Source organism: Durio zibethinus, chromosome 14, assembly GCF_047325235.1.
Source record: "Durio zibethinus cultivar Kanyao isolate XHJ-2024 chromosome 14, ASM4732523v1, whole genome shotgun sequence".
In the NCBI taxonomy this organism is placed as follows: domain Eukaryota; kingdom Viridiplantae; phylum Streptophyta; class Magnoliopsida; order Malvales; family Malvaceae; genus Durio; species Durio zibethinus.
Genome location: NC_143175.1, coordinates 3,007,091 through 3,021,843, shown reverse-complemented (window position 1 = coordinate 3,021,843; position 14,753 = coordinate 3,007,091). Strand labels below are relative to the sequence as shown.

Genomic DNA, 14,753 nt, shown 5'->3' with positions numbered 1-14,753 from the left:
ATTTTTTTATGGTGGGAGTCATATCAGCTTCGTTAAAGATGAAATACCTGTATGCAGGATCTCAAAATTATGTTGCAGCTCTGATTAGTTGATCATCAACAGCTACTGCTAGAAGGTGTGCTATATGCCCATGTTTCTGACAAAACTGCTCTTGTCTTGACGTACTCATCTTCTTTCAGATGTCAATCAAATCTTCTAAATTATTCTGTTTGAGGAGGATAGATGTTTCTTGAGACAGAGTTGATTCATACCCAATTGGCAAGCAATCTCCCATCTTCAGTTGGGTCTTTTCTGACAGGGCCCTTACTTCATTAGGTGTCTCACAGGGTGCTAATACTAATGAAGAACAAACTAGGCGTTCATTGGTGTCCATGAAAAAATTTGTTGAAGATCATTTTTCAAGCAAATGTTTTTTATGTAACTTTATGATATGCACATGAACCAATGCAAAAGAAAAAAAAAGGTTAGTATACCCAGAAAAAGAATAAATAATTAAATAAATTTAAGCATCACACAAAGTAAAAATGATGAATCCTATGCTTTTGGTTAATTCTAACAGGGAAGAGTGATGGCTCTATCTATGGGTTAGGCACTCTTAAGGTTCACTATATGTGGTTTTAAGGGTCAAAGTCTAAAGGTCCTCAAATTGTTCCTTACATCCTTGTCCATCACAGACTAGTAAGGCACCATAATCCTCACCCATTACAGGCTACAAGCGAAAAAGGTTCAATTTGAGTGGGAGTATTTCGCTAGCCACTGCGGAGGCATTAGACCTCACGAAAGCAATAGGTACTTTACTCCCTCCTAGAGGGACGAAGCTCGGGTATAGAGCTCATGTTATGCACATGCACATGAATGACATAATCAATAAAGTAAATAAACATGAATGAATAATAATACATATATACAAAAGGGTTCAATTTTATTAGGCTTTTGGATAACACAAATCATTTGCTGGCCTGACTCTCAAAGTCCCCAGTGAAGTCGTCAAGCTGTCATAACGTCTAGATCCGGAGATCTATCGCTAGACATTGACTTTAGGGAGTCGCCACCAATCTTTTTTATCTAGGTGCGATTGGCCACCTAAGGAATCTGTCCTTTCAGGGAACACCTAAGTTTAAGGGTCCCTAAAAGAATAGGTTCAGGTCTACTAACCATAAAAGAGTTCGGGAGTTCGGTTACGTGTGAGGAAGGTTATAGCACCCTCACAACGTCCATCGAAAGATGGTACCAGCATAATTTTATGTTATCCAAAAAGCCTTAAAATTTTACCAAATAATTAATTATTGAAAATTATTCTCAATTGACTCTAATACTTTTAACAGAAAATTGAGAAAATTCTCTCACCTCAGGAGTATACAAGAAAAACTACTGTTTTACTTGCAGAGGCTCCGTCGTCGGATTAATTAAGGAAAAATCAAAATCAAAATCAAAATAGAAAGGAAGGAAAGGATGATTGTTCTTGTGTAGGGAAAATTGATACTTTCAACTTTTCCCCAAAAATTATTTTTTTGAAATTTATTTTTCAGGAAAATTGATACTTTCAACTTTTTTCTAAAAATCCCTTTTTTGAAAATTTCGATTTTCAAGAAAAATTGATACTTTCAACTTTTCCCTAAAAATCTTTTTTTTGAAAATTTATTTTTAAGGAGAATTGATACTTCCAACTTTTTCCTAAAAATATTTTTTTTTGAAAATTTCGATTTTCAAGGAAAATTGATACTTTCAACTTTTCCTCAAAAATCCTTTTTTTGAAAATTTACTTTTAAGGAAAATTGATACTTTCAACTTTTCCCCAAAAATATTTTTTTGAGATTTATTTTTCTTTTAAGGAAAATTGATACTTTCAACTTTTCCCTAAAAATATTTTTTAGAAATTTTGATTTTCAAGGAAAATTGATACTTTCAACTTTTCCTCAAAAATCTTTTTTTTTGAAAATTTACTTTTAAGGAAAATTGATACTTTCAACTTTTTCTCAAAAACCCTTTTTGAAATTTATTTTTAAGAAAAATTGATACTTTCAACTTTTCCCTAAAAATATTTTTTTTGGAATTTTGGATTTTTATTTAAAGAAAATAGAATAATAAAAAAATTAAAAAAATAAAAAATAAAATAAAGATAAAAAGAATATTAAATAAACCTAATCTAATAAATAAATTAATTAATTAAAAAAAAAACCTGGAACGGCTCGGATCGCGGCTCGGCTCGGCTCGGAGGGGGGCAGGCAGCGCGGGTCAAGAAGCGGGTCGACACTCGGGTCGGATCGAATCTCGGTAAAACGCGAGGATCTTCTGGGTTACTTAAGGCCAAAACGACGTCGTTTTGAGCGGGTATAAAAGATACTTCTCTCTGTTTTTCGGCAGAACCCTTCTCCTCTCTCTCTCTCTTCTTCCTTTTTCCTCTCCCTTCTCTCTAAAAACTGAAGAACACCGGTGGAATTTTCGTCGGATTCTGAAAAAAGTCACCGAAATCTGGAAATTTCACCGAAAGTTGGCCGAAAGATCACTGGTTTCTGGGATTCTTCGCCGGAAACTGGGTTGGTCGCCGGAAACTTCAAGGTTGGCCGGAATTTTCGTCGAAAAATTCAAACTTCTTCGGAAAATGCAACCGAAATCTGGAATTTTCCAGAAATTCCCAGAAAAAAAAAATCGCCAAAAATTCTAAAAAATTTCTGCTAGCTCCCAGAACACTCCTAAACTTTTCTTAGTTTCCTATATGCCTCCTATTCTCTCAAATCAGTAGCTTTGCTCACTGTTTTCTGTCTGTTTCATCTGTTCCAGGAGGTGCTTTTTATAGGGTTGATCAGGAGTTCCTGATCAATCCCAATTCCTTCTTGGACGGGGATTCAATCTTTGAATCTAATTGGACTCTTCTGATTGAATTCCCCTCCACAATGGGATTCTTCAACTTTTAATCTTAGCCCTCCAAAATAAAAATCAAAATAAAAAAAATACTAGATAATTAGAAAAGATAAATCAAAAGATATTATATATATAAAAAATAAAAAATAATATCTGATAATCAGGAAAAAATCAGATAAAATTGACAAATAATTTAAAAAATAATAATAACAAATAAAATAAGATAAACCCAAAAATATATTACAAAACAAAAAATAATAATAATAATAATATAATAATAATAAATATATAACTATATAAATAAAATACATATAAATCTAATCTAATAAATAAATAAATATAGATATACAAAAGAAAAAAAAAATACAGGATAAAAAAAAATTCAATTGGGCCTTACCCATTTGGGCCAAACCCAATTGATCTGGGCCTGGACCTAATTGGATGTCTACAGTAATAATAAACATGTTATCCCGTATCTAATATTTGCTACAATATTGCGGGAGTTGGTTACTCCTTCCCTACTATGATTAATCACTTTTCTTATTTTAATTTGTCTCAACTATAATGTCACTGTTGAAATAGTCAATATATTTAATACTTAAGTTTCCCATATTATTTTTCATTGTTACCATTTCAAAGTAAGAGAATCCACTGGGCAAACTATAACTAGTTGACCACTTTTTGATGTCACCTGTTCCCTTTTGGTTTTCTTAAAATGAGTATTTAATTAAAATTGACAATCGTAGGACAAGATAAGTATTTCAATTTGCAACAGCACTTTATGTTTGAGGAGCTATTTTCTTCAATAACTTGCTGAAGGCAACAGTACTTTTGTGTTTTTTATGGTATCCATGTCTTTCTGAGCCACTGATTCCATGTCTTTGAAGTTGTCATTTATCTATTATTTATCACTTTGTAGGTTCTTATTTGTAGATTGATTGATAGGCCTTTGCCTCCAACTATGCTTAAGGGCTTCTACCATGAAACTCAGCTACTATCTTGGGTAAACCTCATCTTCCCTCTAGAATGATTACTTTTTCTCTGTATGATTCTTATCTTCAAAGCTTTTAGCTGGCCTCTGTTGACTTTTTCTGCAATTTGTATTATGTGATATTATTTTTTGGTGAAAATTCATTTTCTGAAATGTTATAATGTGGTGGTTCTTAATACATGATGATGTAGACAATAAGTTAACTAGTTTATCTAATTATTTGTTTTGAATCTACTCAATAAGGTTTTAAAGCCTAATTGTCAGCATTTGCTAAATAAGTGTTTTACACCTTCTAGTGCTATTACTCCAAATGTTAGCTAAATGAGAGCAACCTACCATTTTGTTCTCCATGCTCGACAAAGCTCCTTCTTCTTCTGGTTTTTTTTAGGTGCTTGTTTTTTCTTTTGCCCTTTGTTTAATTTGGATCACATCCTCCTTGGACATAATTTGTTATATTGGGTTTATGGAAGGAGCCTGACGTAGATTCTGACAATATTTTATCATGCTTTTTGATGTTAGAATATGATGATAATGCTTTCTAATCCAGCACAAATTGTTTACTCTAATGCAAAACCTCTACCATGTGCATAACCCCTTTATACAGGTTTTAAGCTGTCATCTTTATTTTATTTTTCATTTTTCATTTGTGGCAATATTAGCATACATGTCATCTTTCTCATGGAGGAAAATACCAAAATTAAACAATATCTCTGTCACATTGGTGCAATAATACGCAGTTTTATTAGACTTTACACCTGGTCAAAGGCTATGAAGCATTGACATGCTGTGCACCCCTGCATACTAGTGTCATACAAATGTCTGACACAGACATGCCTCTGACATGATGGGATACATGACAGACATGCAGGGACATGCCAAAATAATTAAAAAATCGAACACTGTCAAGATTTCTTTGAAATTGCTTTGTCGCCATGTCCGTGCTTCCTAGGTGAAAGGAGAGACTATAATTTGGTACAAAGGGGGCATCCTTAGGTGAATATTCATTGGGGAATTTACTTCCCTGTTTCTTCTCCTCGATATTCCCTTCATAGAGGATGTTTGTTTTGTCTACTGAAACTACTTGGCAACCAAATCCTCTCTCTCTAACATTCACTTTAATTTAATTAATAGATGCACTATGTCCACTATGTCATTGCACTGTCTATAGCTGCAAAGCAGTTAGTCTGGGCATATGTTTTAATAGTGGATGCCAATTTTCCTTTGTATGGTTGCAAAGCTGTTATTCTTGGCAGATGTTTTGTGATGGTGAATGCCAATGTTGGCTTTGTTTGATTATTGTTCTACTATGAATAGCAAACAGATTATGGATGTGATTTTATCTAGGGGCTTTCATTCTGTGTTAGCATATATTATAATGTTTGTGCAAAGTAATATAGACTTGAGGATTTTATTGCCCATAAAAACAAATTATCTGCTGATGCTAAGCTTGAATGATATGTTGTGCATTTTGTGCTTGCCCTCTGTTTCCAGTGCTTGATCATGATTCTTTCTTTTTAGAATTTGAGGCATAGTTGCATGAGACTTATATATACTTCTGTTGCTTGGTTTATATCTGAATTGCGTTCATATTGTACTTGCAGGTTTTGAGTTATGATGGTTTGCACTTCCCAGATGCTTTAGCAGTTACTGCAGCTGGTATAGCAGTGTCAGGCTGATAACAGTTTTATATCTGAATTGCGTTCATATTGTACTTGCAGGTTTTGAGTTATGATGGTTTGCACTTCCCAGATGCTTTAGCAGTTACTGCAGCTGGTATAGCAGTGTCAGGCTGATAACAGTTTTGGTCGGTCTTACCTTTGTGGCTTTTGTGATGTGTATAGATATGTCATTTTTGAATGTATACTCATCAATGGGACAGAGCTCTTTCAGAAATGCCAAACTCAAAAGCTATAGCAGGAGTTCAAGTTAGTTTGCTTGGTGATAAGTTTGTTGTGAATCCAACGACAAAGGAGATGGAAGACTCAGTGTTAGACCTATTTTTTGGCGGGCACAGATAGTGCCATATTAATGATAGAGGTTAAGCTTTAAGCCCAATTTCTTTGTCGTAGGATATAGTGGATTCTGATGAAATTTTGTATCAGTTACTTAGAACATGTGGCTACTGATTTTTTGATCTTGTCTAAAGGACCTTTATATTTGTTTTTTCTTTTCTTGTTTGTTTGTGGGAATATATTGATAAGAGTATGTGCGATATGTATGACTCCATCTAGATTGTCTCTTACAAACTGCAAACTTTACCTCTCTTGTTGGAAGTTGGAGCCATTTCTAACTCTCATATAAAATTTTTCCTAATGGTTTCAGGTTTCTAGTAAATTGTCATGGAATTGCAAGTTAATAAAAATAAATTTTGGACTGTGTTTTCCTCTACTTGTTTGCAGATGTCTCCTTTAATTTTATCCCATGATTAGAATTTGGCGAATGATTGAATTGTTACACCGTTGTACATCTTCTTCCGTATTCTTTCATATGCGATTGCAATAGAGTACTTCCACAGTCTGGGGAACAGTAATTGAAAACCTTATAAAATAAGTTTACAGTGGAATGAGAAAGTGGACATGGTTTAAATGTAAACAATAGAATCTAGTGTGTAACTTGATTTCTTAGATGAGACGATAGAAAGATCAGAGATTTCACCATCAGGAGAGGCAACTGAAATTTAAGAAGTGACAACAACGTATGCACAACGACTTGCCCTACTTGTCCTTCTCTATAGTTTGGTATAAGTGCATGCAAGGAGTGTGGGTAAATGTTACTCTTCTTGAAATGCATTATCTTTTCCGAGGAGTTTCTTATACTAGTGTTAATTATGGGATAAGTTGCATTTAGGTCACAACTTGACAGTTGAGTCTTGGAGAGTGAGCACTTACTAGGTCATCAGCCAACGTCCTTTTAATTGACCCGTGTATTTAACAAAAGAGAAAGACCAAGAAATTAGTAATATTGATGCTATGTTGAAGTGGCTGTGGGAAATAAATTTTGTTAATGTATCACCACTCATGTTTTGAGCATTTTCTATACACTGACACACACATAACAGATACATAGAGATGGGGCTGACTTTTGGGTTTTGTTAGTTTTGCTATTTAATGAGCTTGTGCTTTTGGATAATTGAATGTTATGAGGTACCTAAGTAAGAGAAAAAGGTTAATGGTCAAAGAAGGATCATTGGAGATAAAGCAGCTCCATCACCAACGGTTTTCAAATGTTGCATGTTTTTATCATCATTCTTAGCTCAAAGGCCATTTATCCTGTTTCTTTGCTTTACTGCGTGAACGTTATTTAAGGTTACACATTGTTCCAGATTTTGATTCTTGATTTGTCTTTTTATTAACTACTACAAATTGGCATGCTATCAGTCACACATGTTTGCAAATTTTATTCCTTGCAGGGTTATTGTGATTTTCTACCTGAAGAAAAGTTGCTTGAAGCTGTACAAGTTGGGCAGGTTGTTTTTTATATCTAAGTGTGTTGCTTATCTGGTATTTCATTTTTCCAGTCATGAGTTATCACTTTTCTGTCATTTGAGCTCAGTTTTATATTGCCCATGAGGGTTGCTATGTCTTCATGTAATGGCATCAATCCGCCACCGTGGTTGAACCCTTAAACCAGAGAGAGTGTGTGTGTGAGAGAGAGGCTAAGACTTGAACTGAATGTGTTAAATTCAGAATTAGGGCACATTTATTGTGAAAGCCCCCAAAGGGAAGTTCAAACTGAATTCTATATTAAAGAAAGGGGAAGGCTTGGTTTCTAACCTTGTAGCCAGCATTTTCATTTTGGTTTCATAATACACTGGTCCGGACTAAATCGAACTATGAACACCCCTAGTTTGAGACTTGTCTTCTTTCTGCATGAGATACATGCTTATTCGTATCCTTGTATGCTGCTCTTCCAAATAGATTATTTTACATTTTAAAGGCTTGTTCATTTCTTTCTATCACTTGGATGTGCATGTTACGTTCTATTCTTACAAATTAGTTGGCTTGTCTTGTCTTGTCATAGCTTTGTTTATTATCATTATTTTGAAACCTTTATTTAGAAGGTTTATTCAGAAGAAATCATTAAAATTTTTCATTAAATTAATTTTTTAGGAAATTTTGTGTTCATTTTAAACATATTGTTGAATTTATCTTTGGTTTCTTCATAATAAACTCAATAGGAAAGTTTGAATAGAATGAGTGTCTTCACCCTTATCTTTCTTGGCTGGAACCTCTTCTGTTTCAGAGGTTAAAGAGATTAAAATTACTGGTATATATACATATTTGCATATGCATTTTCAGATGCAGTTTTGCATTTACTATAAGCCTTTCCTGTGTCATTATGCTGAAAGATGAGTTTATTAGCATTTTCCCCTTAGAATGTGATATAAAGCATCTTACAAAAGCCACGGTTAAAAAAATCTGGAGATTTTGAGATTATCTTGATTATAATATTTAAATCTTGTCTATTGCACTAACGCCAGGATGCAGTGAGGGTGATCTGCACTGCTGTGGAGGCTTTGGTTTAGAAGTGTGGGAAACCAAAATGCTTGATGCAATCAAGTTGCCACCTCCTGAGCTTTATCGGTTTGTGGAAGTATGGTTCTTGTCTTCTATTTCCGTTAATATGCATTGCCTTTTCTTTCTTTTGATTTTTGAATTAATTTTTATGTTCTTGTTCAGATATAATTCTATTGTTTCTAACAATATATGTGATCTTGTTCAATGATGCTATACTTATATTATGCTTGTAAATGTTTGATTTTCAAATTAATTGCAGAAGCTAGAACTTATGTGTTTTAACAATTGAAACTTTCGAGCAATTATTGGTGATGCAGTTAATGCCGATGGTTTGAGAGTCTTAACTGTCTTGAAAACTTTGTAGTTAAAACTGAGAGTCCTGTCTCTCAATGTTATGTAGTCATAGCATTTTCAGTAGTTCAAAGAGTACCAGAAATGTTTCTTTCTCAATTGCTTCTCCAGAAAGGAAGAACATGAGAGAGAAGGGAAGTGAATAAGCACTAGAAGTGGACATTTGCACCTTCTACAGAAGTTTTAGAAAACCTATAAAAGGCCAATATCTGATGCTTGAAAAAGAGATTGGTGAAAAATTGCTTTTCATGTGTATTTACCTCTCTTCTATCTTTTTTTTTTTGTAAATTCCTTTAAAAAATATACTTTGTGGTAATAGAACAATTATTTGCTTATGCAGAAAATTGCTGGTGACGAATTGCATAAAGTGCTGCAGATTAGGAGCAATTTACCAAGAAGAAAGGCCATCTCATTGTTAGAAGAGAAAGTTATCAACATACTAACAGGTAAGGGATATATCAGTACAGAAAATACTTCAGGAACTGTTGAAACAATACAAGACTTGCTTGACGATGAGGATGAAGAAATTGTTGTTGATGGTGAAGTAGATGAAGGTGACGTGCACATAAGCCGGTTTCTCGAAAATCGAGTCCCTTGGTGAGTTGTGGTTGGGACAATCGGGCATTTTAATTGCTTGTCTTGTAGTATGTCATTAATATTTAAGTTGTTTTCAAGTCAATAACACATTTTTCAATTCCTGTTGCCCTATCATAGTTTACTGAGGTAGATGTGAAGCTGGTATTTAAGGAGGTTTCATCCAAATTCTTACGGAGACGTATTGTGGAGGTATGAAGGCTTATTGTCATGAGAAAATGAAAATTTTGAGTTCAAATAACAATTGATGAAAAATAACTTTATCAGTATTTATAAGAGTTCTAATGAATCTCATGTCTCCCCCAAAGCAATGGAGCAGTGACTATGAAACTATGTGGGGGCAGCTTTTTCCTTTATCTGTGGAGGTTTACATTTCTTCTGTCTGTAGGCTTTTATTCTTCTGATTCTTGAAGTAGTTTGAACATGAAATCAGTGTTAATCCTTTGAACTAGAATTTTGTGTTACCCAAAAGTCAAACCCATATTTTCAGAGACCATTTTATCATTTTTATTGGTAATTTGCCTTTTTGGCTTAAATTTGCAGATTAAAGATCCTATAAGTTTTATGATTTCTATTCAGATTAAGAATTCACTTTTTCTACCAGTTTTTTCCTAAAAACATCATGACATTTACTCTTCACACGTTTGTCAAGCGACAAATCATGTCATATAACTCCAAATGTATCTGGTCAGCCAGTTAATGCTTGACTACATTGAGAAAAGGTGAATAGCGTTCTTTTGCTTCTTCTGGATGGGTCTCTTTTCAGCCAAACGTGATTCCTTCTGAGAACATCTGCTTTCTTTACATTTTTCCTGCAACTGTTACAGGGAGGAAAAAGAAGCGATGGGAGATCACCAGAAGGGATACGTCCAATCACATCCAGATGTGGATTGCTTCCAAGGACACATGGAAGTGCTCTCTTTACACGTGGGGAAACACAGGTTTGTAGAAGTCCAGTGCTCTTGTTGATAAAATGTTTAAACGTGCACCTATCTTATTTCTGTTACTACACGCATGCTTGTCTTTGGAGTATGGATGAACAGTAGAAGTCATTTACATAAGCCCATATGACTGCTTCTCCAGCTCATTTGATATTTTCTGAATTCTGGTTAAGTTTGCATTAAAGTGAGAGCCAAAAGTAACATTCAGTTTCATCATTTCACATGTTTATTTCCCGATGGAAGATTGTGCATTTTTCTGTCCATTTGATTTTAACTGCATGATGCTTACTGCTAGTTTTCATTATCCTTCTTGTTTATTGTCATCCGTTGTCCTTTTAGTCACTGGCGGTGGTCACACTTGGTGATAAACAAATGGCACAGAAAGTGGACAATCTAGTGAATGTAGAGGAATTCAAAGGTTCTATCTTCAGGTCAGTTTGAAACGTTTATTCTTTTATACTTTGCTTCAGTTATCAACTGTAGTTTCTTTATGTATATGCTAGATTCAATTTTCATGAGAGTGAACTTGTCAAATTTGCAATTAATCATTAGCACCATTGGACGTTGTCCTCAACAAGTACCTTATTAATATGAGTTTGTATTGATGTCAAAGACCATAATCTACTTTAGCTTGTCTGTTTCATTTTGGAACATTTAACTGAAATTTTGTTGCGTTCTTAGCTACTGAAACCAAGGTATTTAATCGAAAATATATCTAGGCTTGTTAGCCAAGGATGGCGTGTGAATTAACCATCCATTTACCAGCACATAGGAGTGAAAACATGGCTTGTAGATAACATAGCTATTTGCTTATCATGTGTATCTCTTACTATTCCAATAGATAATTGTTGTGATTTGCTCTGCAATCCCATAAAATTAGTCGGAGGAAATACTTGATTATTGAAGATGTAAATGGTATGATGAAGTGGATGAAATTGTATTTTCCAGTGATAATTTTGCGGAACAAGCACTAATTACATGTTAAAATTCTCATGATATGATTATGCTATAGGAAACCTTGCCCTTGAGAACTTCCATTGATTTTATTTTGAAAACTGCATATCTGCTTATTCAGTTCATATGCACCTGCAGTTGTAAGGCAACTGTAGTCAAAGAATAAATGGTTGCTCAATTTAGTCTTTGACTTCCTTGCTACCCTGCCCCTCCTAATAGGGGAAAGTTGTACTCTTGCCCTGTACACCTATGGATGATGCTCCTATGTTTAAAGAAACATCTCTGCTCAACATCATAATTAATCTGCTAACAAGAAGTGCTTATCTTGGATTCAAAACTTTGTTTTTATAAGTAAAGGGAAACCCCTTGTTTCCCTGAGAGAGACCAGCTAATGACTTCCAATTTTTTATTCTGATATTTCAGTATTCATTTCCTCCATCATGTGTTGGAGAAGTTGACGAATTGGAGCACCTAGTAGAAGAGAAATTGGGCATGGAACTCTTGCAGAGAGAGCTCTTGAGCCTATATTGCCTACTGAAGATGAATTTCCTTACGCTATACGTGTTGAAAGTACCATTACTGAAAGCAATGGTTCCTCAAGGTGTTTTTTTTTTCTAATAAATTTTAAGAATGTGTCCAAATGCTATCATGCACTTTTCTGCATTCTAAACCTCTGTTTTTCTTTAAGAGTTGCATGTCAAGTGTTTTACCGTGTTATACTACTAACATGAAGTTTTGTTGCATAACAGCATGGCATCTGTTTGTGGAGGTTGCTTGGCATTGCAAGATGCTGGTGTTCCACTAAAATGCTCCATTGCCGGCATAGCAATGGGTATGGTTCTGGACACAGAAGAATTTGGAGGAGATGCTACACCACTTATTCTTTCTGACATTACTGGATTTGAAGATGCTGCTGGAGATATGGATTTTAAGATCATCCTTATGGATTTTCTTTATAATTTGTAATCTAGTTTGTTCAATTAAACGTTCTTAGAAGATAAAAATTATGTTAATGTCCCTCTCAAAACTGGTAGGCTATAGCTAACGTTAAAGAAATTACCTTATGAATAATGTTCTTTGCAGGTTGCTGGAAATCAAGATGGCATAACTGCATTTCAGATGGATATAAATGTCACTGTTCATATACTATTCTTATCCCTTTTTGGATAGTAATCATGTTTCCTCTGGCGATAACAAACCCTTTGCACTTAAATCCGCCATCCTGGCTCTAATTATTACTGATTTGAGTTTCCTGTCCTTTTGTCAGTATAGATTATAATAGGTAGGAGGGATCTCCTTACCTATTATGAGAGAGGCACTCCTACAGGCAAGGGAAGGCCGCAGACATGTTCTTGGTAATGTGAACCTGTGTACTTTTGAACCCTTAAACTTTCGTGAGTTAATTGTTGAGCCATTACAATGTCTAAAAGAGAATAGGAGTGGGGATAACCTAGTTTAGAACTTCTAGCATGGCTCTTACGCATTGAATGTTGTTGGATGGCACATTGATGTATTTAATTGTATGTTCATTTGTATACAACATGGAGTTGCTTCCTGACCCCTTTTCTCTTTCCCTATATGTTTGTTATATCTTATTAAGAGTGTCTTAGTTAATGTTAACTTGCTTTCTTATGCGTGTTCATAATGAATTGGGTTTTATTTATATGCTGAGCCACAATTACTTTAAATCTGTACTTGTATTCTTCAGTCTCAAATATATATCAGACATGTACATGGCTTGAGTTTCTAACCATGGATGGTAGCATGCCAACCATATATTGCTTTGTGCAACATGTATTCTTTTTTGGAGATTAATGGCCCATTTGGATTGCCTTTTTGGTTATCAATCGCAGATAAATAAGCTTGTTTTTTATTTCCTTGGGGTGGAGAGTGCTGTGTGATTATTGGCATGCTCTATCTGTAGAATGCTATCCAAGAAATTAGAGAAATGTTTGTTTTGTCATTTTTTAAACTAATTTTTTTTTTTTTCTTTTCATATGCTCTTGTTCTTGATTGAACACTTTAGCTGAAATGTTGAAATGCTTACCTACCCTGCAAAAAGACTCTCTAAGTGTGCTCCACTTATTCACATCATGAAGGTCTGTTGATCTTAGACCCGTCCTTTTATGCGGTTCATGATAACTGATGATCTGCAGTATCTAATGTGTTCTATGCCCTTTACAATATCATTTCAGGTCGCTTCAGAGAAAGTTGACATTATTATTGGTTCTGGTGGGAAGAAGGTGAAAAGCATTATTGAAGAAACTGGCGTAGAGGCTATTGACGCACAAGATGATGGAATCGTAAGATTATACACGACCTTACTTTTCATTGAAGTGACATGATTATTTCACAACACAAGGTTTACTTATCCTTTTTTTTTGCAGGTAAAAATCACTGCAAAGGTTTTGTCAAGTCTGGAGAAGTCCAAATCTATTATTAGCAATCTGACAATGGTTCCGACTGTTGGTGATATTTATAGGTATCTCTTTCATTGACCATTTCATTTTCCTCTCCCTTCAGATAAACTAGAGAGCAAATGGTTAAATTTTCTATCATTATCCTGTAGTAAAGATATCTTAAAAATACACACAGGAGATGTGCACAATAGAGGCTGAAGCATTATTTTTGTTTGTCAAAGTACATGTGTCTGATTCTTGCTGTGGGCCTTGTGAACCTGTTTCACTGAGACTGATTGTCTCCCAGACAAAACTTTGGCAAATGTTACAAATTCTTATGGGGAGGTTAGGGAACCAACTGTTGGTCGTGCTTTTGTGTGCTTGGGACCCCACTTGAATGTTGTGTATCTGTTGCCTCCTAGAAATTACCTTCGTAAAGTCACTAGTGCTACTATTTAATGTAGGAAACAAATTCTAAGTTCTGTTCTCTATACCTGGAAAGTGTAGCCTCTCTTGTTTGTACTTGTTGCTTGTTAATATGAAGTTGAGTCTCTGTCATCTTTTTAATCAGGAATTGTGAGATCAAGTCAATAGCTCCATACGGATTTTTGTTGAGATAGCTCCAGGGCGTGAGGTACATATTTTTATCCTGAAAAAAATGCACAATTTTTGAAAAATCTTGATGATTGCTATCACCTTACTTTTAAGTTTTGGTAATATAAAATTTTGGTTTTACATATAAAGTTTTTCCTTTGCTTTAAGTCACATTTCCTTTTTGTTATTTCTGTACATAATTATTGTTACTATTTCTGCTAACTCATAAGATGAGGATGACAACTCTTATCAAAGTTTTTTTATCTTTGCACTATTATTAGTGATATCTTTTGTAGTTGACACAGAGCTCATGACTTTTCTTCTCACAATAAAATAATTATGAATAGAAGTGGTTGACTCAATTGAAATATTGAATTAAGTGTCTTGTGGTGTATGAAGTACTAAAAAATTTATTAAGGAATATGTCTGAGATTTCTAAATAATGAGGAAGAAAGAAAGATTGAAATATGTGATAAAATTTCCCGTCCCAATTTCTTTTATCCTCAACTTAAAGATGAGTTGATCACTATGAACTTATTATTATTGTTAT

The 14,753-nt window shown here is 34.4% G+C and overlaps 1 pseudogene across 1 annotated transcript in view; it reads left to right on the top strand.

Annotated features, from left to right (window-relative positions):
- The window catches only part of LOC111294582 (polyribonucleotide nucleotidyltransferase 1, chloroplastic-like), a 31,055-nt pseudogene that overhangs the window by 14,682 nt on the left and 1,620 nt on the right, over nt 1–14,753 (top strand). The window contains exons 5-21 of the transcript XR_016327382.1: nt 3,782–3,865; nt 5,455–5,519; nt 5,733–5,890; nt 7,263–7,319; nt 8,334–8,446; nt 9,062–9,318; nt 9,436–9,507; nt 10,143–10,256; nt 10,596–10,687; nt 11,634–11,811; nt 11,960–12,141; nt 12,292–12,341; nt 12,493–12,565; nt 13,237–13,309; nt 13,406–13,513; nt 13,598–13,692; nt 14,181–14,297. The product of XR_016327382.1 is annotated as a polyribonucleotide nucleotidyltransferase 1, chloroplastic-like (transcript). The remainder of the gene's footprint in view (nt 1–3,781; nt 3,866–5,454; nt 5,520–5,732; nt 5,891–7,262; nt 7,320–8,333; nt 8,447–9,061; nt 9,319–9,435; nt 9,508–10,142; nt 10,257–10,595; nt 10,688–11,633; nt 11,812–11,959; nt 12,142–12,291; nt 12,342–12,492; nt 12,566–13,236; nt 13,310–13,405; nt 13,514–13,597; nt 13,693–14,180; nt 14,298–14,753) is intronic.